At 50.1% G+C, this 11,790-nt stretch overlaps 1 protein-coding gene across 1 annotated transcript in view; it reads left to right on the forward strand.

Moving 5' to 3' along the window:
• Positions 1–11,790, forward strand: part of LOC125488088 (serine/threonine-protein kinase 36-like) — a 31,023-nt gene that overhangs the window by 14,828 nt on the left and 4,405 nt on the right. The gene's annotated exons all lie outside the window — the stretch shown is intronic.

Here is an 11,790-nt window from a genome sequence, read left to right on the forward strand (position 1 = left end):
TGTGATACTGGTATATACACACACACACCCTCGCACACTGACAGACAATGGTACTGACAGTGACACAGACACACACTAACACACTGTGATACTGGTACATACAGACACACACCCTCGCACACTGACAGACAATGGTACTGACAGCGACACAGACACACACTAACACACTGTGATACTGGTATATACACACACACACCCTTGCACACTGACAGACAATGGTACTAATAGTGACACAGACACACACTAACACTGACCCACACCCACACTGACACACAGTGACAGGGAGACAATGAGGGACACATAGAGGCAGAGAAACGGAGGGAGGGAGGTGGGTTGTGTGCACTCGCGACTCGCAATTATTCTTCCTTGGCTTGTGTGTAAATTGACACAACTCCTGAAACTGGAGAGCAATTAAAAGTTTGCATCAGGGCGCCTGTGTTTTCCCCATTGAGCTGAGCGGTCAATAATGGGGAGAGAAACCTCCAGCTCCAAAGGAATGGGGCTTTGAGATGATTTGAGAAGGAAAGGTTTTGTTGTCTGCAGGGTCGTTGGGGAGGGTCTGGAATGCACAGCCCGATGAGAGAGACCTTTTAAATCTTTATAAAGTAGTTGGCAGACACCTCGATGTTTCACTTTATGGGCCCAGTGGGGACTGGTGTGGAATTGGGAGCAATGATTCTGATTAATTGCGACAATAAACCTCTCTCCGTTGAAAGCAGCGATGTGACTTTATTGATAGTGCGGGCCAGCGAGAGCATCGGTCTGAATAACATGTCAAACAGACTTTGTTCCTTCTGAAAGGGATGTTGAACCGGAGAGCCATCTCCCGAGGGGTTTCGGGGCCAGGCCGTACCTGCCTGAGTTTGAAGTCTCTGATCAAATTGTCCGTGTGGGAGTCTTCTTCATCGGGATCAGCCAGTGATCAAAGGGAACCTTCAGCCGATCCCCACCTCCAGGCCCTCGCTCAGCGGATTCGTCCCTCACTCAGGAGCCGGGGCGGGGGGAATAGGAAAATGGGGATGGTCAGATCTGCAGAAGCTGGATTCAGAGACAACAAACAGGGTCAGAGCTGGAGGAACCCAGGGCCAGCATCAGAGGAGCCGGGACGGTTGCCGTTTCGCGTCGGGGACCCTACCCCTTTGCTGACGGAGGGTCCACACCCGAAACGTCGACCCCCCCACCCCCCCAACTTGCCCCGGACCCCCACCCTGGGGCACCGGCCGTATGTACCTGCACCCATGGAATTGGTGCCCGAAACGCAGCAGCCCCTCCGGACCGTCCAAAACCCCCCCCGCCACCCCGACGGGGGCAGGGTTACACTGGGCAGCCATCACCATGTGTCTTTGTCAATGGGTCTGCTCTGACTGGATCCACCCTGGGTACCCCTGGGTTCCTTTCTTCGTGCCTCTCTCTCTCTCCCTGAGCCAACGTGGATGCTCACAGCTTCCCCCTGCCTGGCATTGCCCTCCGTCCTCGTGCCCGGTCCACTTGGCCAGAGGTGCCAGGCTCCTATTCCTTCCATCTCTCCTTGCCACTGAGTTTTGGGGCGTGGTAGGGGGTGTTGGGGGGGTAGGCGGTGTTAGGGGAGTGATGGGGGGGGGTAGGGGGGGTTGGGGGGGGGGTAGGGGGTATTGGGGAGGTAGGGGAGTGTTGGGGGTGGTAGGGGGTGTTGGGGGGTGGTAGGGGCTGTTGGGGAGGTAGGGGGTGTTAGGGGGTCTTGGTGGGGGTAGGGAGTGTTGTGGGGAGGGGACGTTGCGGGGGTAGAGGGTGTTGGAAGGAAGGGAAGAGTGGGTGAGAGGGAGGGAGGGAGTTGGGGAGAGGGAGAGAGTGAGTGAGAGGGAGAGGTGGAGGTATAACGGCCAACAGGGAGGAATTGGCATGGAGGGGGTGCCCTGAGAGAGTGGGTAGCTTGGAGGTGAAGGATGGGGCACGTGGAGGTGGATTGGGAGTGGGAGGGGAAAATGTTCGAAGCCTCAGTGAAACGTTTTGGGAATGTGGGCATCCTACCAAAGCCAACCCCCCGCCGATGCCTCTGGACTTGCGCACTGCCCGCTCATCCGAGAGGTGGGTACAGGGACAGAGATAGAGGGAGGGTGAGCTCTCAGAGACAACACCTTGGTACTTAACCTGATAAGATCATTGACCTTCTTCCTTCAGAACTAGGCTTCCCTCCAGACAGCTTTTATCTTCATTCATCCACTGGATGTGGATGTTACTGGTCAGACCCAGTATTTATTGCCCCTCCCTAATTGCCCCAGAGGGCAGCTCAGAGTGAAACACAGTGCTGTGGGTCTGGAGTCACATGTAGACCAGACTAGGTAAGGATGGCAGTTTCCTTCCCTAAAGGACATTAGTGAACCGGATGAGTTTTTCCTCAACAACAAATTCATGGTCATCGTTAAATTCTTAATTCCAGATATTTTTATAGAATTGTAAATCACCCCATGTGCCGTGGCAGGATTTGAACACGCGTCCCCAGGATGTTACCTGGGTCTCTAGGTTAAACAGGGCAGCGATAATCCCACCACGCCATCGCCTGCCCCACTATGAGACACGTTTTAGAAAGCTAGAGCAGAGAAGGGTTTGGAAGTCCTCACCCACAAAACACATAAAGCCAGCGTCTGGGTTTAGCAAGAAATGGGGAAGGGAAACAGATTGTTTTCTGGCCTTCGTTTTGTTTCATTCTCTTCGAGATAGTCAGGAGGTTTTGCTAAATCTACACAAGGCGCCGGAATTCTGTAAATAGTTTCTGGGGGGGTCCCTTATCTCAATGGAAATATACATTGGTCTCAGAGGCAGACTAGAGAAGGTTCGCTCAGCTGATCCTGGGTATGGTGGCACTGTCTTATGAGGAGAAGGTTGGGGCCTGTGTTCGTGGGAATACAGAAGATAAAGAGACGACCTGATTGAAAGGTACAAGGTTCTTAGAGGACTTGGCAGGGTAGTTTCAGGAAAGGTTTTATTGGCCCCTTGTGGGATAGTCTGGGACAAGGGAGCACCATCTCGGAACAAGGGGGTCGGAGATGAGGAGAAATTTCTTCTGTCTGAGGGGAGCGAATCTGTGGGATTATTTACTGTGGAGGAGCTGTTGACGGCTGGGTCATTGATCATAGTCAAGGCTGAGAGAGACAGATTTTAATCTGGTTGTCCACTGTGGATTTTTTGTCCTCCTTTGTCCGTGTGTGTTGAGTCCAGAGAGAACTGGCCCTATCTCTTGGTGGCTCATTGGTGTTTGTGTATCCTTACTCGAGTGGGACAACACATTCCATAAATGTCACGAGCTAAACAGAGACACGCCAGAGAATTCCTGGCGTTCCCACCTGGGACTGTGCCAACAAAACACATCGAACTGGACCCGATATACAAACCGGTGAGAAACAGAAAGGGAAGTGACGCCAAACCTCCCCAGCAAAGCGAGGCATATAAATAACCAGTGGCACAGAAACACCGATGCTTCACCGGAGACGCACTGACGGTGTTACCTCGCAGGGTGACCAAATGTTTGGCTCCAACCCCATCCACGGCCCGAGCTACAAGTCTCCTCAAGAAAACTTTTAAGTTTTGAATCGAGTCGGGAAGGAAGGGTAGTGGGGGAAAGGCTGGAGGTGGGGAATGATCAGATGGGCCCGTTCTCGTCGAATGGCAGAATAGAATTGATGGGCTGAATGGCCTACGTCTCGTCTTCATACTGTCCTCTGGCCTCGAGCCGCTGTCTTCCATGTCTTGTTTAAGAACCACTGAGAAATGGTCAAGAGGAATAACAGCAGAGAGCATGTGAAACATCTCCAAAGGCTGCGAGTGGTTTATCCACTGGATAAAGTGCTATCCTGCATTGTACAGGAGTGAAAAGTTAATCTCGTGCAAAATCCAAAGCTGGCTAAATGAAATGCTCCCATTGCGTTCAGTTTCATTTTCACAGCCAGCTCATCCATCTGTTTTGTTGTTCGAAAAGTTTGAAATATGTTGGTGCTTTTGTCTGTGTTCAAACTTACAGATGTGTTTTCCAGTGCACTGTTCGTTATTAGAGTTATCTCAATGAAAGGCTACTCGAATTTCTTGATAGATTGGACAACTTCAGAGGTTCCCTGTGATCTTTCAAATGAATGATTACAGGCTTGTGAGTTACAACCACAGGGTGGATATCGGGTGGAGAAGGGTGGGGGGTGAATAGGATAAGATGAAGGGGCAGGACGATGCCCAGTGACCTGGGTTAAATCCCACCTTCGGGTGACTGTCTGTGTGGATATTGCACATTCTCCCCATGTCTGCGTGGGTTTCCTCCGGGTGCTCCGGTTTCCTCCCACAGTCCAAAGATATTCAGGTTGGGGTGGATTGGCCAATGGGAAATTGTCCCGTAGTGCCCAGGGATGTGCGGGTTAGGGTGGGATTGGCCGATGGGAAATTGTCCCGTAGTGCCCAGGGATGTGCGGGTTAGGGTGGGTTGGCCAATGGGAAATTGTGCCGTAGTGCCCAGGGATGTGCGGGTTAGGGTGGGGTTGGCCGTGTGGAAATTGTCCCGGAGTGCCCAGGGATGTGCAGGGTTAGGGTGGATTGGCCGTGGGAAATGCAGAGTTACAGGGGTATGGTGGGTTCTGAGTGGGATGCTTTTCAGACGGGTCGCTGTGGACCTGACGGGCCGAATTGCCTGTCTCCGCACCGTACGGGTCCACGGGGGTGGGGAGGGTGGCATGTGTCGGGGTAAATGGGTGGACGCAGGCAGCTCTGTGTGAGGCGTCAGGGGCTCTACAGGTCGAAGTGGGAGTGGGATGGGGAGCGGGATTGAGGGCGGAATGGGAAGGAGTCGGTTGGCATGACATGGGCGAGGGTGGCCTGGCACCAGTCTGGAGCCGTTGCCCGCACACGAGCAAAAAGTTTGCGTGGGTTTGATCCCGGCCTTTTCGGTGCAGCCCATCCCGAAAATCCACCAATATCCCTGGGAAGCTTCTCCCTGTTTCACTTTGACAGAGGTGGGTGAGAGAGTGAAATATTTTTCTGATGTCTCACTGGGAGGGAGACGCTGTGTTGAACAATTCAGTCTCATGTTGAAAACAGTGGCCTCACTATTGCTGAGCAGCTTTCTCTGGTTTGCATGATGTCCATCGTTTTTTTTTTGTGTGGTTGGATTGTTTGACCACCTTCTGGTTCCTGAGTTACCAATGAACTTTGCATTAAATGTCTCGGGTTTTGACGCCTTGTGGATCAGACACATTCGGATCCGCGGGCCATTCCGGTTGTGAATATTTCTAATTTCAGATTGTACCTCAAAGGGGAGTCGCTGTTTGATCGAAGCTGATGGTTTGGGAGGCGGGAGGATACAGGAGAGGCAGTAGGAACTGCAGATGCTGGAGAACCCGAGACATCAAGGTGCAGGGCTGGATGAACACAGCAGGCCAAGCAGCATCATAGGAGCAGAGAGGCTGACATTTCGGGCCTAGACCCTTCATCAGAAAAGGGGGAGGGGAAGGGGGTTCTGAAATAAATAGGGAGAGAGTGGGAGGCGGATAGAAGAGGGATAGAGGAGAGGATAGGTGGAGAGGAAACAGACAGGTCGAAGATTACGAGAGAGTTGCAGTGGGAGAGAGATCCCTTCCCTCTGTTTCTCTCTTTTAGATTTGGGGGAATGGTCACACACAGAGGGAATCCGTTCAGCCCCTTCTGTGTGCCTGCCATTCCCCCAGCTGGAGGTAACCACCAGACCCCCGTTCTCCCCCTTTTTACCCCACAGCTTTACCCCCTTTTGTCTCGTTCGTTACTGAACCCATTCCCTCCCCACACTCCTCGATTTCACATCTGAGTAAAAACCAGAAGGACTGCGGATGCTGTAAATCAGGGAGAGGAACGGGAACAAAATCCACCTGCTCTCTTCTCCCTCTTTTCGGGCTCCATCCTATCGTTTGCTCCCTACCCCATCCCTCCCCCCCTCCCATGTTTTCTCCATAGAAACCGGCGTTTTCCCAGCTGCTGTGGGTTCTGAGGAAGAGGGGTTACCTGACCCGAAACGTTACCCTCTGATTTTCCCGTCAACTTCTGTTTTTGTCCCTCAACGACCCCGTCTCTCCGATCGGCCGTCCCTCCCGATCGTTTGCAGCACGAACATCACCCCCCCTCTCCGGCTCTCAATCTCCCCACCGACCAGGAACGGCTTCCCCCCACTCCACCCCTTTCATTACTCCGCACACCATTTCGTACGTCTCGATCAACTCTCCCTCACCCACTTCTCTTCCTCATCACCCTCCCCCCTCAACTCTCCCCCAAAGCGAAGGAACAGCCTCGATCCGTACCAAATGAAAACCTCTGGTCCCGGACCCTTTATCCTCGATCCTTCCTGCCGCCCTCTCTGAAGCCTTCACCTCCTTCCTAAACTGCCCAGATCCTGAGGCAGGACTCCAGTTCACTCCTGAGCACAACACAACACGCTGCAAGGGGCGGGAGACTTTTAAAGTTCATCAGTTGGCAGGACGTGGGTATCGCTGGAAAGGGCATCATTTGTTGCTCGTTCCTAACTGCCCTTGGAGGCACTGAGGAGCCAGTGACTTCACTGATGGTGCCATGCAGGGGAGACTCCGTAAGGATGACCCGAAATCGATGGCCTGACAGAATCATGGACACGTTACTGTGCAGAAGAGAGCCATGGTCTTCATTATGTCTCCAAATGAGAGCGTTATAACTTAGTGCCTTTCCCCTGTACATTGTTTCTGTTTCAGTGTTTTGACACCTCAGCTGAAATTCACATTCGGGGTGTTAGCACATCACTTCAAATCTGTGCCCTGTCCGTTCTCCAGCCTTTTTGCACAGGGGAAAGGGTTTCTCCCTGTCTGCTCTAGCCAGGCTCTATCGGATCTGTCTCTCAGCCCTCTTCTCTACAAGGTTAACGGTCAGAACATCTCCCAACTACCTTCATCACTTGAAGGCTCTCGACCCTGGAAACTTTTCTGGGAAATCGCTTCTGCACACTCTCCGAAAGTGTTCACATCTTTCCCCTAGAGTGGTGCCCAAAACAGTGCACATTCGCTCAGCTGAGGTCCAAGAGACACTCTCAGCATCTTTTGCCTTTGTACCTTATCCTATCCTCAAGATAGCTGAGGATACTGACCTCTTTATTCACTGCTCTCCACCTGTCCCCTCAGTGTCGATAATCCGTGCCCACGTACATCCAGGGACACTCTACTGCTCTACCCACTTTAGAATTGTACCCCACCCTACTTTGTACCAGCTGCCCATGTCCTTCCTACCCAACTGCTTCACCTCACACATCTCCACGTTGACCTTCATCCATCACCTCCCCACCTGCTACACCACCTTGTCTCTGTCCCTTTTGGAGATCCACACTGTCCCCCTCACAACTATGCTTCCTCATCAACCCACCTCTATCCACGGGAATGCCTGTTCTATCCCGAAAGTTGCTTCCTCAACACTGGAGTTAAACCGACAGGTCTGCAATGGCTGGGCATATCCTTCCAATTTCTTTTTGAGTAAAGGTGTGGAGTTTACACTTCGCCAGTCCTCTGGAAGCTACTCTGAGACTTGGTTGGGTTGTGTGGGGCAGGGGGGGTGTATTCGCTCATCACCCCAGCCTTGCTGGTCTCCTTTCATATGTCTATCCCTCTTTTGGTCTCAAAACCCTACCCACCCCCCTCCCACTGCCGTCTGGGATGAAGAGCAGACAGAGACTGTGGAGGGAGGGGATAGTAAGGTAGGATCCGGTATAGTGAGAGATAGCACGGGGTATTGTGGGTGTGGAGGGGCAGGGTTTTATAAATCACCCCCACCCTGGCCCTCAGGGATGAGGTAGTGGATTACAATAACTGGCATGGCCAGGTAGTAGACACAGTGTGGGGTAGCACACTGGGGAGATTCAGAGACTTATTAAAGGGTTTGTTGGGTACGTGGTAGGGATCAAATCTGATGGGTCATCGGGGGAACATGTTTCTATGAAAGTGTGTGTGTGTGTGTCTGTGTGCGTGCCTGTGAGTGTGTGTAAGTGTGCGTGTCTGTGCATCTGTACGTGTGTGCGCGCACATGTGTGACTGTGTACATCTGAGTACAGGTGTACATGAAGTGTGTGAGTATGTACACATTTGTGTGTATGTGTGAGTATGTAAGTGTTTGTATGTGTGTAAATTTGAGTGTATAGGTGTGTCCGTGATTGTGTGTGTGTGTGTGTGCGCGCATGGGTATATGTGTGTGCTTGCGTGTATTTGAGAGTGTGCATTTGTGTGATCATGTCTACCAGTATTTCCCTGAGTGTACGTGCGTGAGTGTGTAACTCTGTGAGTGTGATCGTGATTGTCTCTGACGATGTGAGTGTGTGTGTCTGTTAGGACCACGATCCCCCTGGATTTGAATGCTCAGATGAACCATCCCTGTTTGAACCTGAAAGAGAGTTTGTTGTGGGTTTTTTAAATATTAAACTTCACAAACAAAGGATCTGGGGGTATATACACCATCACCCATTTCCAAAGTGACACAGTGTTAGATTTTGGAGGCTGAAGATCAGATCCCTAATGCAGGTAGCTGACCATTTGTAAGTAATTTTCCAGTAGCTTATTCAGTGGTTAAAAATGCAACCTGTAAAATAGTTAACATTAAATCATATATAAATCACACACCTCCCTCCAACGAGGAATGAAAATATAACTTACAGCAGCAATTTCATTGTCTATCATCAGCTGTCTTAACACTAATTCTATTTGACTATATTAGTGACAATATACCAACATTAAACATGCAATGAGTTGTACAGAAACACAACACTTCACTCAGTTTCCTTCGAACATGCTCTTAACGAAGCGTACAACGTAACATCTTCTTTTCCAGGCACTTGAATGGTTTCGAAATTTCACAAATGGAGGATCGAGCCTGACAGAAATAGCAAGTTCTTGTTGGAGGTTCGTCCTCACGAAATGAAAGTCCACACACATAACAATTTCCTCCACAGTGTTGGTGATATATGTATCAAACTGACGTGCACCCAAGACAGCGTCTCATTATCCACTGTCGAATGTTTTCATCGGCACGCAGAAGATTTCTGAAGTTCAGATCAAACGCACGATAAAATTCACTCTTGCTGACACAATATGAAATCTCACATTGCGCCCTAGGTACGGGAAAATCCAAAGAGGCTCTTACGTTCACTTCTCTAGGTCCTATTACGCCTAGTCCCAGAGAGTAACCCCAAAAATGTCATCTTTACCTCTTCACTCTTTCACTTTTTGCCAGATCTGTAATCACAACTGGTTTCATGTGGACAAGTCAACAACACAGTAAAAAGGTATACATCTTCTGCCCCGGGTTTGGTTACAAACAGCCAACCTGTCGATGTAAACAACACAATCGCACAGTTCCTCAGTGACTTTACTGCTTCATCACTGGAAAGCGGTTAGTGCATTTTTCCTTCCAAACCACACGACTCTGCGCCGTAAAATCCCTTTTGGCATTACTAAACCTGATTTGCCTCGGCTCTGTTGGTCAACAAAGCCCATTGCTATCCTTTCAGCGAGCCGATTTCGGGAGCAGACCGTGCACTTTCAACTCCTTCAATCTCAGATTAGCATGAGTGCAGCCTTTATTCCCACCGTAACTGTGCGATTAATCAATACAGTATCTGTGAGACCCATTGGTTTCACTGCCAGCACATGAGACAAGTTCCAGCTGGCTCTGAGTCAGTCCATTATGAATTTAATCTCTTCCTTCACATGAGTTCAGCACTTTAGGAACTGCTCCAGAATGTAGTATTTTGGAAGACATCAGCGATGTATCTGACATTTGTAATGTCACGTCCTTAAGCATTCTCAGATGGGTTCGTCCCTTGTTCTCTCTTTCTTGAAGACAGAACCAAAGTCTGTGTTCAGTTGCTATTTCTTTGTTCCCAATTATAATTTCCCCAGTTTCTGGCTGTAAGGGACCTGCACTTATCTGTACTAATTGCTTCCTTTCTATTTATTTACAGAAGCTTTTACACTCAGTTTTTATTTTCTCTGCAATTTCACTTCCAAGTTCCATCTCCTCCGTCTTTATCAAGCATTTTGTTCTGTTGAATTCCAAACTGCTCCCAGTCCTCAGGCTTATTTCTTTTTCCGGCTACTTTACATGACACCTCTTTGGACCTAATTGCATCTCGTATTTCTTTTGTGACACCTAGCTGGGCCGGGTTTTCTCTGGTATTTTTGCAACACGCAAGTAGAAAGAATTGTTCTAATTCATGCACAGATGCTTTAGATATGAAGCATTACCCTATGCACAGTTACAGCAAGATACCCCAATCCATCCCTGGTAATTCACATCTCATACCTTCGTAGGGTTTTCTTTCTTTAGACCCAGGATCCTCGTTTTGTATTCAGTTACTGCACTCTCCACAGTAACCATGTGTTTATCATATTATGGTCACTCTTCCCAAAGGACAGCACACAAGAAGATTGTTCATAAATCTTTTCGCGTTGCGTCGTAACCAGTCTCGAAAAATATGCCAGATCCGCTGATTTCTTTTCCTCTGGGATCTCTGTGTGCAGTTCCCCAATGCCCACTCCACCTCTCTGTCACTGGCTCTCCGTGATATATTCCTTTGGAACCTGGGAATTCTGTCCTGTCAGCCGAACACTAACGTTGACAACTGCTTTGTTCCTTCCTGGGATTTTCCTTGGCAGACCTCTGGCTCGAGTCTGCTGCTCTGTTCAGAACCCGTGTCTACAAATACCCCCACTGACTCCGACCCTCCATTTCTCAGTAATGTCCGTACGCAGGCCTCTTGCTGACACTGACTGAGCCATTCTACTTCTCTCTCTTTCCATCTCTCTGGGATCTTCCGCTGCAGACCCTTCGCTGACTCTGACACACACTCTCTCCAGGATCTTCCTCTGCAGACCCTTCGCTGACTCTGACACACACTCTCTCCAGGATCTTCCTCTGCAGACCCTTCGCTGACTCTGACACACTCTCTGTCTCTCTCTCTGGGATCTTCCTCTGCAGACCCCTCGCTGACTGTGACACACACTCTGTCTCTCTCTTGGATCTTCCTCTGCAGACCCCTCATTGACTCTGACACTCTCTCTGTCTCTCTCTCTCTCTCTCTGGGATCTTCCTGTGCAGAACCTCACTGACCCTGGCTCTCCATCCCTCCTTCCTCAGTGACCAGGAACTTGGTTCTGCTTCTGAAAGTCACAGATATTCCGAGACATTCCCTGGCTGAGGATATCCTTGTGAAATGGGTTATTCCTGACGCAAGGAGGGAGTGGTTTCCTCAGGGGGGAATGTTCACACCAGACCCTACATTTCACACAGTCGCTCTGCTCCCTGCTCGGCCAGGATTCCAAACACATTGATTCAGAGAAAGTGAACATTTTAACCACAAGATGGTGGTTTACACTGTCAGACTCCGTCCAACCTATAGACCGCAGGGAAATCAGCAGAAAAGAATCTTTTACCAACATCTCAGTGAGAGGAAGATCAAAGATCATACACTCCCAGGACAGCACGGGGTTAGATACAGAATAAAGCTCCCTCTACACTGTCCCCCCCCATATCAAACACTCCCAGGGACAGGGACAGCACGGGGTTAGATACAGAGTAGAGCTCCCTCTACACTGTCCCCCCCATCAAACACTCCCAGGGACAGGGACAGCATGGGGTTAGATACAGAGTAAAGCATCCTCTACACTGTCGCCCCCATCAAACACTCCCAGGGACAGGGACAGGGACAGCACGGGGTTAGATACAGAGTAAAGCTCCGTCTACACTGTCCCCCCATTCAAACACTCCCAGGGACAGGGACAGCATGGGGTTAGATACAGAGTA

The sequence above is a fragment of the Rhincodon typus genome, chromosome 49 (assembly GCF_021869965.1).
Source record: "Rhincodon typus isolate 14 chromosome 49, sRhiTyp1.1, whole genome shotgun sequence".
Classification (NCBI taxonomy): domain Eukaryota; kingdom Metazoa; phylum Chordata; class Chondrichthyes; order Orectolobiformes; family Rhincodontidae; genus Rhincodon; species Rhincodon typus.